At 41.2% G+C, this 12028-nt stretch overlaps 1 long non-coding RNA gene across 1 annotated transcript; it reads left to right on the top strand.

The window, feature by feature from the left end:
• Positions 1–3189: 3189 nt before the first annotated feature.
• Positions 3190–11199, top strand: LOC106587196 (uncharacterized). Its single transcript, XR_006761744.2, has 3 exons — positions 3190–3333; positions 5539–5635; positions 8908–11199. It is a non-coding gene; the product is annotated as an uncharacterized LOC106587196 (long non-coding RNA).
• Positions 11200–12028: the final 829 nt, after the last annotated feature.

Genomic DNA, 12028 nt, shown 5'->3' with positions numbered 1-12028 from the left:
AAACACAAAATATTTTTTTATTGTGAAACAAACAAGAAATAAGCCAAAAAAACTGAAAACTTGAGCGTGCATAACTATTCACCCCCCCAAAGTCAATACTTTGTAGAGCCACCTTTTGCAGCAATTACAGCTGCAAGTCTCTTGGGAAATGTCTCTATAAGCTTGGCACATCTAGCCACTGGGATTTTTGCCCATTCTTCAAGGCAAAACTGCTCCAGCTCCTTCAAGTTGGATGGGTTCCGCTGGTATACAGCAATATTTAAGTCATACCACAGATTCTCAATTGGATTGAGTTCTGGGCTTTGACTAGGCCATTCCAAGACATTTAAATGTTTCCCCTTAAACCACTTGAGTGTTGTTTAGCAGTATGCTTAGGGTCATTGTCCTGCTGGAAGGTGAACCTTCGTCCCGGTATCAAATCTCTGGAAGACTGAAACAGGTTTCCCTCAAGAATATCCCTGTATTTACCGCCATCCATCATTCCCTCAATTCTGACCAGTTTCCCAGTCCCTGCCGATGGAAAAACATCCCCACAGCATGATGCTGCCACCACCATGCTTCACTGTGGGGATGGGAGGTGTTGGGATGGCGCCAGACATAGCGTTTTCCTTGATGGACAAAAAGCTCAATTTTAGTCTCATCTGACTAGAGTACCTTATATTATTTTTGGGGAGTGTCCCACATGCCTTTTGGTGAACACCAAAAGTGTTTATTTTTATCTTTAAGCAATGGCTTCTTTGGCCATTCTTCTGTAAAGCCCAGCACTGTGGAGCTTTGCAGCTCCTTCAGGGTTATCTTTGGTCTCTTTGTTGCCTCTCTGATTAATACCCTCCTTGCCTGGTCTGTGAGTTTGGTGGGCGGCCCTCTCTTGACAGGTTTGTTGTGGTGCCATATTCATTCCATTTTTAATAATAGATTTAATGATACTCCGTGGGATGTTCAAAGTTTAGGATATTTTTTTAGAACCCTGATCTTCTCCACAACTTGGTCCCTGACCTGTTTGGAGAACTCCTTGGTCTTCATCGTGCCGCTTGCTTGGTGGTGCCCCTTGCTTAGTGGTGTTGCAGACCCGGAGGACTTTCAGAACAGGTGTGTGTATATATATACTGAGATCATGTGACAGATCATGTGACACTTAGATTGCACACAGATAGACTTTATTTAACTAATTATGTGACTTCTGAAGGTAATTGGTTGCACCAGATCTTATTCAGAGGCTTCATAGCAAAGGGGTGAATACATATGCATGCACCACTTTTCCATTTTTTTATATAATTTTTTTGAAACAAGTTATGTTTTTCATTTCACTTCACCAATTTGGACTATTTTGTGTATGTCAATTACAAGGAATCCAAATTAAAGCCATTTAAATTACAGGTTGTAATGCAACAAAATAGGAAAAACGCCAAGGGTGATGAATACTTTTGCAAGGCATAGGGAATAGGATGCCATTTGGGAACGAACCCATGTGTCTAGGACAGCTCCATGCTTTAGTGCGATTATGTTCATAATAGAGAAATCACAGCAGAAAAAAATATTTGATGGTAGACACTACGCTGAATATTCAGTAATAATGATATCCCGTATCACCAAATAATAGCAGAGACATCAAGTTTTATAGGTCAATGGTTGTGGCTTTGTGTTTTGAGTGTCAAGCTTCTTGACTGCAACCTGAATTGATTAGGCCTTGGTTTAGTGTCAGCAATTTACTTCAAGGTTTCCTTTTGCTAGCTGGAGCAGTTTGAGATAAATACACATGACTATGGGTGCATCCCAAATGGAAAGTTGAAATGCTTTTTACATTCGAATCACAAACTATTTATTTTTAGGAAATCATGATGAAAGTGGCCATTTTAGGCCATGTTTAGACCTATACATGCCTCCTGTAAGACCAATGATCTGTGAACCGTACATGATACAGGCATCTTGGAGTCATTTATACTCCTTGTAATGGGCTCTAACATGGAGTATGTTCAGATTCTGAAATACACATTTTCACATTCATTTATTCAACATTAAAACCATGAATATGAATATCTCAAAAGTACCGTTTTTGATGTAGCTTTTATCCCTTCATTTTAGACCTATTGTGTGGAACACTATAGTCTTCATACGCATCCCATTTCCAGAGTGGGCTCTCTGGTACGACCCATTTTATACATGGAAATTAACATTATAGGTCATTAACCAATCACATCCCACCTTTTAGGATTAAACATTCAGCAACTCACCAGCAAACGGAGTTCCCTTTTGAATCCATTTACCGTTCACTTCACTGTGTTGGTGGTGCTCATACAATTGATAAGAAATTCAGAATTATCAGAGAGCCCACTCTGTAAATGTGATGTACTTGCAGTGCATTGTTCCAAACGATATGTCTTAAAAGGAACAACATCAAAAAGGGTAGTGTTTAGATATTCATATTTTCAATGTTGAATAAATGAATGTGAAACTGTGTATTTCAGAATGTAGACACACAGAACAACCAGAGGCCCTGCCAGACTAGCTATAGCCTGAACATTCTCATGCATTCCCCTCTGATAGAGAACAGATAGGAGAGTGTATGCAGGACAGAAAGAGATGAGAATGGGAAGAGAGAAGGTTTATAGGATAGAGTAGTGAAGCTCTAAGACTTGAGATCTAGAGTAGGATTCACAAGCTTTGTGTGAGGGGTCAGTTGAGGACAATATCTCTCATCACATGATGCTCAATATAGATATGTATTCAGTTGCATTATCCCCACATTTTACCTCCTAAAACTGCCATCCATGACAAATCTTGAGGCCCATTATCTGTTTACAGGCTTATATCAGTTTCAGTTCTTAACCATTTTGTGTTTAACCTTGGAAAGAGGTTGTGATTCGTCTTTTCAATTTGAGAATTAGGTAGGATTATACTGGCACACTGCTGCACAATCACATTGTCATCGATCAGAAAATAATAGACAATGGACCATCATTGCCCCCTAGTGGTATATCTGTCTCATAACATCCATGACTGAAAAGTCTTCAGTGGATGTAACATTCATTGCCCCACAACTGCTTTATCATACGTCTCAAAGGAAATGTCCTTTGTGATTGAATAAAGGTTTTGGACATGTTTTCAATTATGCCACAGTTCTGCATTACAATATAACCTACCAATCAGAAAATATCTCCTTTTCTCTTGAAGTTACCTTATTAACATCTTTCTCCCTCCATGTTGTCTCTCTCCAGTCTGAGGCCTCTGGATGTGGAGTTTATGAGTCGTCTGAGTAAAGTGGTCAACATAGTCCCTGTCATCGCTAAGGCAGACACACTCACCCTGGAGGAGAGGGACTTCTTCAAACAGACGGTAAGTTGTGTGCACGCACGTGTGTGTGTGACGTGTATACATGCACGTGTGTGTACATAAAAAACCTATGACATTGATCTGTAGATTTGCTTTTAAACTAGTCCCTTTTGCATTACAACAACCTGACCTGGGCCTTTACAGCAGGGTAAAAACAGGGTAACGAGAGGGTAAGATCACACACAGGGTAACAAGAGGGTAAGATCACAGGCCGGTATGAAGCCATGCCAGGCATTACAAACAGCAGCCATCTGGATAAACTACTGTACTCTGCCCAGTCTGGGGAGTAGCGGTATGAAACCCTGGAAAACTTAACGGATGTTTTTAGCCAGAAATGAGCATTTTAAGAAGTGATTTATTTACAGTATTGCAGCTCTCTGTAAACCTCCGAGGCAGCTGACGTCTGCACAGATGCCAGTTTACTGTAGCAGGCTAGTCTCTTATTAGCAATAAGCTACTGGGTACAGGAGATGGAGAAACCACACAGGACCTCAGACGGGGAGTCCCCCTCCAGAATTTAGAGTAAGGTTTATGCAGCACTTGGTAGAGACTGTCTAATAGCTACTTGGTAGAGGCTGTCTGGTACCTACTTGGTAGAGGCTGTCTGGTAGCTACTCCTCCATGATAGAAAGCTTAACCCTTTCTGTTGATGACTGAATCATGCTTATGGTATAGAGCCTAGAGGCCCTTTGCCGATTTAAATGGAAGTTTATATAGTTTGGAATTCTATGGAATTCTCAAATGCTGCTTTCTCTTCCTGTTGTCACTTTTACTCTACACCATACCAGGATACACAGGCCTAACTACCTGCTTAGCTCAGTCTAAAGAGGCCTCTGCACCTCCCTCTGTTCCTCTGTTTCTGTTGGCCAGTGGTCAGCCTGGGAGAAGAAAATGAACATGTACGTACACACACACACACACACACACACACACACACACACACACACACACACACACACACACACACACACACCCCGAGAAGAAAAGGACATGCACATGTACACGCACACACACTCTCTAGAGGGACGCTAGTCTCCACTCTCTGGCATCCTGCGACAGCTTTATTAATTCTGGAGGAGGATACACATTGGGTGACTTGGCTACCGTTCCCACGACAACGGCCAATGAGAACAAGGCCGAGTGAGGTGGAAGCTCTGGGGCTTGTAACCCTGCTTGTTTTGGTTGGCTGCATGGGCTGGGCAATGTACAACCCTGGGATTGTGATCTTAACATTTTTTGGACGTTTTTTTCTTGTTCCCTGCAGCAGTTGACATGCAAGCAAAGGGAACCAGAGAGCTTTTTATTATGGTTTTGCCATCTGTGTCCAACAGTGTGTGGGTGCGTGCTCTGTTGTAGCTTCAAAAAATGTAGTCAGTTTACATTTCCTCCTATAATGTAGGCCTCAGGCTGAGAAAGTTTTAAAAGTTACAAGTTTAAACTTTTCAAGAAGTATTAACAGAGAAATTTAGAAAATCTGTTTGATCATCGACCAAGTGTAAACTGTGAGCGGAACGTTCATTCATTTAAAGGCCATCACTGCTGGCAGAAGAAGCCTGTCTGTTTTTGTCATTATGAAGAAGGCGGCCATTTTGTGTCTGGTTGTATATTTGTTTAATGGTTGTTAACCTCCACATTACGTCTCCATGTTAGCGAACATTATAGATTGTTTAAGGTCAACACCAGCCTTAACAGCATGATAGAGTATTTATGGTGGAATCCGAGTGAGCTACAGTACAGTCGAAATGTAGTCAATCATTTAATATTCTCTGAGATTAAACACTTGTATATTTATTGTTTCAGTAATGGTGACCTTACACTGGTCCAAACAATCAGGGTATCTGGAGATCTTCATGAAGAATTTTTATGATGTCACAAAGCCTACCTCTGTTTTTATTGTTGGCAGTCAGCCAGTGAAAGTTGAGTTGGAAGAATGAGTAGGCTTATTTACTGTCGCTGGATTCTGACGTGATACAAGTCTCAGCTTCCCTTCCCCCGGGCTTTCCCCTGGTGGTGAGTGAAAGGCTTTGGTGTGTGATGTACTGGGCAGGACACGCACTCCTCCACCTCCAGGACTACCAGGATGACTTGGTAGATGACACGAGGTGGAAACGGCCATTGTTTTGCCCTGACTGCTGTTCTACAGTACATTGATGTAACACTGCAACCTGGTGTCAGATTGTGACCTGTTTCTGTTTTCTGTTTGTGCAGATCAGGGAAGCACTGCGAGCCAACGGGATCGACGTCTACCCTCAGGAAGAGTTTGACGAGGACGCTGATGACAGGATGGATCAATGAGAAAATCAAGGTGAGTTTACAGTGTTGTAAATACACACACACGCACGACCAACCGACCGACGCATGGATTCATTATCGTCAGGAGATGATCTCATTTGCTGTGGTGGGGAGCGACCAGGAGTACCAGGTCAATGGAAAGAGGCTTCTGGGCAGAAAAACAAAGTGGGGAACCATAGAAGGTAATTCAACACACACACACAACACACAACCATTACTATCCCTGTCAAACTAGTCATGTAAAATGGGTTGAAGCAGATTTGCCATTGCCTGACTGGACTGCACAGTACAGCGGATCAATCATGCATGTTACTCCTGCCAGTACATGTTTAAATCCCAGCCAACTGATTTCAACATCTGTCGTCTAACTCATTCACGTTTCTCTGGTCTGTCTTTGACTAAATAGATTTAGGAGTAATAGACGCGAGGAGGACGATTTACCGAACCGTCTGAATCCGGGGAACAATGGGGGAAATTGTGCACAGACACCAGGCCCCCAGTGTCCGGTCTGGAGTGAGATGTCATGAGCTCTACTGGTTGGCTACTGCATAGCAACCTAGCGCTGCCAAAAGCCCTAGAATGCCTATGTAAATTACAACTGCCAGGACGACCCCCCCCCCAAAAAAAATTTCAACGTCATTTTGGGCTCTAATATGTGTTTATTATGATCAAGTTCAAACCCCAACGGGAATTATTTTAAAGTTTGCAACAAATCGAGATATATATTTTATGTAGTGATCCATTCTGACTACTACATTTGTCCACACAGGACCAGGTGCTGACACAGACCAATGACGGGCCGGCAGTGAACAGGTGCTTTGACATTCCTCTCTTTCCCCTCCTCTCTCTTTTCAGACCTCCTCCTCCTGTTTGTTCATCATCCCCGCCCCCCTATTCCCGCCCAGCAGTGAGTCAAGGACGCTCACTTGGTACGACCCCGATCTTGGCAGTAAGAATGCTCAGCGCAGCCCAAAAAACGTAAACACTATGATATTTTGTGTGCGTGAGTGCACGCATGCTCTCAAGTACAGTATAGTACACCCGTGTCTGTCATAGACATTCAAACCAGTAGATGGTGATAGCGCTGACGTCATCCATGTACTCCTATGGAAAACTCCCGATGGCGCATGAGGCCGGAAATATCCGAATTTGAAGCGCGCCATATTTCTGAATGGGACTGAACGGCACCAACAACAAAGAAATCAGCTAAGGATCACGGTGAAAGTGACCGTAACTAGCAAAGGACATGGTCGATGTAGTCGTTTTCATCCTGCCTGAGAGAGCCAACCGTAATGTCTACGGCATGAGGGTGCAAGACTCCTCGTTCACTGGAGAACCGACTGTTTCCTTCCCAGATTGCACCTGGGGGCCCCTCTTGGCCCTTGGTGAATGCTCCTTTCATCACTCCACACTTGTATAGAACAACTCTATTATTCTGGACCTCTGTTCCTGTTAGGTCTGTTCAAAGAACCAACCAACCAGAGCTTAGCATACATAGCTTTCTAGTGTTCTAGTACTTAGTTCCTTTTCTGGAACTGTCAAGGTCTCCTACCCCATATGTCGATTGACGTGCCTGTGCTTCAATCTAATTAGCATAACAATACACATCTTTCTATTCAAGCTAGACGTCGGCTTCTCAATCGTCCTTCCGCATCTGCGCTGGAAGGTGTCAGAGTTACAGCGGTGTTTGTCAGACCAGGAGACATCCCCGGAAATCTATTTTTCTCACTAAGTCGTCTGCAGAGTCCAAAGAGTTTGGGCATTTTTTGCTCACGACCCCCACTAGCTTCACGACCCCCACTAGCTTCACAGGGACTCGTCTGAAGTCTGTGCTGACTGTGCCGACTTCGGTCTGTAGAATCTGAACGCTTTGAGCTACAAACTATTATGACGGGAGGGAGGGAGTGAATGAGAGGAAGAGAGCTGCTGGGCACGTCTGCACCCCCATCATAGAAAAGGTTGGGGTGTTAATACTTTCTGAATGCACATAAAATACTATCTAAAGGTAAAAGTGTAATATTAAAGGGGTAATCTGCAGTTGCTTAATACATTTTTGGACTCATAAATAAATTGTATATACCAATTTGATTCTTCGAGAATATAACTTATAAATGCCTCATGAGCTTAGTTCAACTGTTGTACCCCATCAGAACCCTAAATCTAAAATTGTTTTACTCCAATATTTGTATAGAACGTAAATTTAAGCAAGCACTGTATAGCCTCAAAACATGGTGAAAACTATCATTTTGATATAATGGATGGCCCGTCCTTGCAAGCCACAGCTCGGTCTATGAATTTAAAAGTGATTACATTTCTGGAGGCCCATCCCTCAGCTTTTAATCAAAACAGAGGCGGGGTTGCGGATTCTAGTTTTAATATCATGAATATGGCATCCTATTCATAGGGCTAATGATAACTTCCAAAGTTTCAATCAACCATGGATGAATGATAGTATAGCTTTGGGCGAATCAGATGTCAATAGCCTACGTAAACCCAACCTCACTCCAAATGTACTTTCACATACAGCTTGTGTAAGAAAAGTTAGTTAGGCTACTTTGAACTATTCAATGTTACTTAGGTAGTCTACGCAAATGAGTATGGAAGCTGATCAATGTCTAAATGTTATGACATGATAGCTCAGCTAAAACCAACACAGCTTGTTTCCAAAGCTCAGCAAGGTACATAGAGGCAGGCATCTGGATGGTAGACTCGTTCTCACTGAAGTGCATTACCCCTCATATACCAGTAGGAGTCCCTGTTCAGGCAGGAATCGTTGGACTGTGGCTTCACATTTCATTTCAATATGCTGTACCTCTATTTAGGTTGATGGCGTGACCTTGAAACTATGATGTTGATTCGAACATACCATACCATTTTACTATCAACATTGAAACAAGGTCAAATCAAATTTCAAATCAAATTATGAAATTCAACATAATTTCAACCACCCAAAATATATTGAATATAGCATGAAAAATATGTTTTACTTTTCTATGTGGAGTTTAACTTTCATTTCAACGTATACATAGTTTTGATGACTATGTTGAAATATTTATGCAACAACCTGTTAGTCAGGTTAAGCAATTGTATTTACATTTTTACAACACTGGTTGAAATTAATCGTACTTTTTGAAAATCCAAAGGTATTATCCACGTAGATTCCACGTCACAATAGGTTGCCAAATGACGTTGAAACAACGTTAATTCAACCAGTGCGCCCAGTGGGTTGATGTTTCTCTGGGTAACATTTCTCACTAAATCCCATCTTTGTTTCTTCTCTGTCAGGACCCACATGCAGAACATCAAGGACATCACCAGTAGTATCCACTACGAGGTGTACCGCGTCCGCAGGCTAAATGAGACCAACGCCCAGCCCAATGGCCAGCCACCCAACACACTGGTCAACCCACAGCCACAGCAGGCCAACGGGGTGGCAGCACTGTTCTGACCCATGAGATGTAGACGTCTAACTACCCCAGAAACACACACACACACACACACACACACACACACACACACATATGGGTTGTTCCACAAAATGAGACCCTTTTGGGTAGTGTGACTTGGTGAAGAGTTTTATTTGACCTCATTTTAACATTCTGTCATAAAGAGCACATGTTCAACTTCATTTAAAAAGCATGTTTACCCCATCTCAAACGGTTAAATAAAAAATGACTATAGTAAGTGCCTATTAAAAGCCATAACAGGGTTGACTATTTAATCTGAAATCAGCCATTAATCCCTTTGTAACAGGGGAATGGAAGCTTATGTGCAACAGGGAGGGGCAAGCTTCACAAAACATTTTTTAGTGTTAAAACATTTCTTGAATGTTTATATGTGGGTAAAAGGGTTTACGTGTTATACTCGACCCGCTCAGCTTATTCATGTTCAATGTTTCTGTTGAATAAAAAAATGAATAATTTCATCATTAAAATGAGAGTTCAGTCTACGTAACAGGGTTTTCTTTATTATTATGTTTCTCCCTTAAAATGAATCACGAATCACATGAAATAAATAATACTCTTTAGAAATGACTTTGTCAAAGCAACAAAATAACTAGGCCTTTACAATGATCGTGAAAACTTGAACATTTTTCAAATCTTTCTAGAAATCACAGAGACATGTCAAAATGCTGAGTTTTTCATATAAGTCTTATTCATATAAAAAAATACAATTTTATTTCATTCATTTAAACAGGCTTTTTTAATTGGTGCACAATTTATACTTTAAATATCAAAAGGATGCAAAGGGGACTCATTTTGTGGAACAACCCATCACTTTAATGGCTGGCAACTAATGTGACACACACACATCCACTCACACTGAGCCTCCTCCGACATCTCCCCATCGTCACTGGCTGACTTGACATAAAGGACTGTACATACCAACATCAAGTGTATAACTATTTTTACATGATCAACTGCCGAAACAGAGTTTCTGTTACCTGGAAGTTCTAGTGTAGGTAGTTGTAGGTCAGAGCTGTTGTGTAAACAGTACAAGATGTTTCCTAGGGAGATGGGATGCCACAGTATTCTAACATACAGATGTGTACAGACCAGCTATTTAAGTCTAGCAGATCAAACTTTAGTTAAACTAGAAAGACCTGGTCAAAATGACCTGGTCTACGTCTGGGTTGTGCTGTATAGTGTTGTCTAGATATTGGGAGGTAGGGTTTAGGTTCTTTGTAAATTTTGACACATCTGCACTGCACAGTAAAACAGCAATGCAGTGTGGAGCAGTAAGACCTCTTGCCAAATGATCCCGTCTATACCAATATGCCAATGTCATATTTGTGACATTTACTGTTGTGTTGTTGTTATTATAATATTATTGCATTGTTTTTAGCGAGATTTAGGTGTAGGGAACACACCTGTTTTCTCCCTATGCGTTTTCTCTTCTGTAAACCAAATACATGCCCTTTCTGTTTATGCTTCTTATGTACTCTCTTTTAGTTGAGTTAGATGAAGGCTACCAGCTTCTAAACACACCCCTTGTTCTCCTGACATTCTCCTGCTCTGTCGTTCGCTACGGAGAAGAAACTAACGTCCGTTGGCGTAGCCTTTGAGTCTGGGTATCCAGGCAAGGAAAACCTATGTAGACCCTCTTTGTTTGTATTTAGCAGTATCTCCTTGCCCTCATACTTTGTCTCCCCTTTATTTATAGGGAATTGTATGAATCTAGATTTATTTTCTGTCTTTTTGGACATGATACAGATTAGGACTACAGGTAGGTTGAATATGTTGCCTATATACACAGCTTAAAATAATATTTAGTTCCCCTGACAGTTTTGCATTCCCGGTGTAGTCAATCTATAGCTCCCATATCTTCCCTACTAAACATTTATTCCAGAAAGTTATAAATGTGCCATTCAGCCAAACACAATTCATCACTCAGCTAAAAAACTTATGGACAGAGGTCAAAACCAAGAGTACTATTCATTCAGCAATGTAGCTCACATAACATAAATGACAAAAGTTAGTAAAATGTTTATTGTTATGTAATTTATGGTATGATAGGTTAAGATGTATTTTTGATATGCTATCTCAAAGAAATAAAGACTTTTATTGTTTACACTTAGTCAGTGTTGATGACCAATTATTGACCTGACTCAACCAATCACAAAAGCCCCTTTCCTCATACGCAATTTGGCATGTCTGAAACCCTGCGAAACACGTTCACGTGTTTTCGGGAAACTACCAGAATGGCTTTTTACCAAAGCTTTACCATTGAAGTTTGTGTTTTATTGTCATAACGAAGTATTTTTTCAAAGTCGTAATGAGGAGAACCAAGTTACAAGGTATTACGAAAACAATCAAACAATATGACACTGGAAAGTGGGCTGATGGGGGTAAAATATGCCTACCAAATTGCAATGAAAAAGTAAACAACTTCTAAATATTTTTTGTTTGGTGATGATGTAGGTGTACCGTTGCAAGTAAACATCAGTCACATCTTTGGGGAATATAATTAATGGGAACATTCTAGTATTGAAAGGTGGTCATTGTATTTAACTGCCTCCATAGGCCTAATAAACAATGTTGGATAATACACTACAATAGAGAAGCTACAATGTTATTCCAAAATCTTCCAAGGCAAACAAGTGTAGGTCTATAGGCTACAACAGAAGACATTAGGCTACCTTTTGTTTTCTAGAACGGATTTATTAATTTCACAGTAGCCTATACAATTGCAGTTCTGACAACTCTTCAGTTGTCAACGCCAGAGAGGTACTGTAGAGTGGGGAAAATAGCAACTAGCTCACGACAGGTCATGTCCTGCGGGGTTACAACGCTTCAAACCGGAGCTTCACGAATCACACCTTGTTCACGCAACACTGGGTACACTCATTCATACCTCTCCAGTCATCTTTTCTCGGCTGCCAAGTACCATCAGTTCCTAAATCCAT

Source organism: Salmo salar, chromosome 02 (assembly GCF_965601325.2).
Source record: "Salmo salar chromosome 02, fSalSal1, whole genome shotgun sequence".
Classification (NCBI taxonomy): Eukaryota; Metazoa; Chordata; class Actinopteri; order Salmoniformes; family Salmonidae; genus Salmo; species Salmo salar.
The sequence above is the reverse complement of the archived record's forward strand: the minus strand, read 5'-3'. Positions and strand labels throughout refer to the sequence as shown.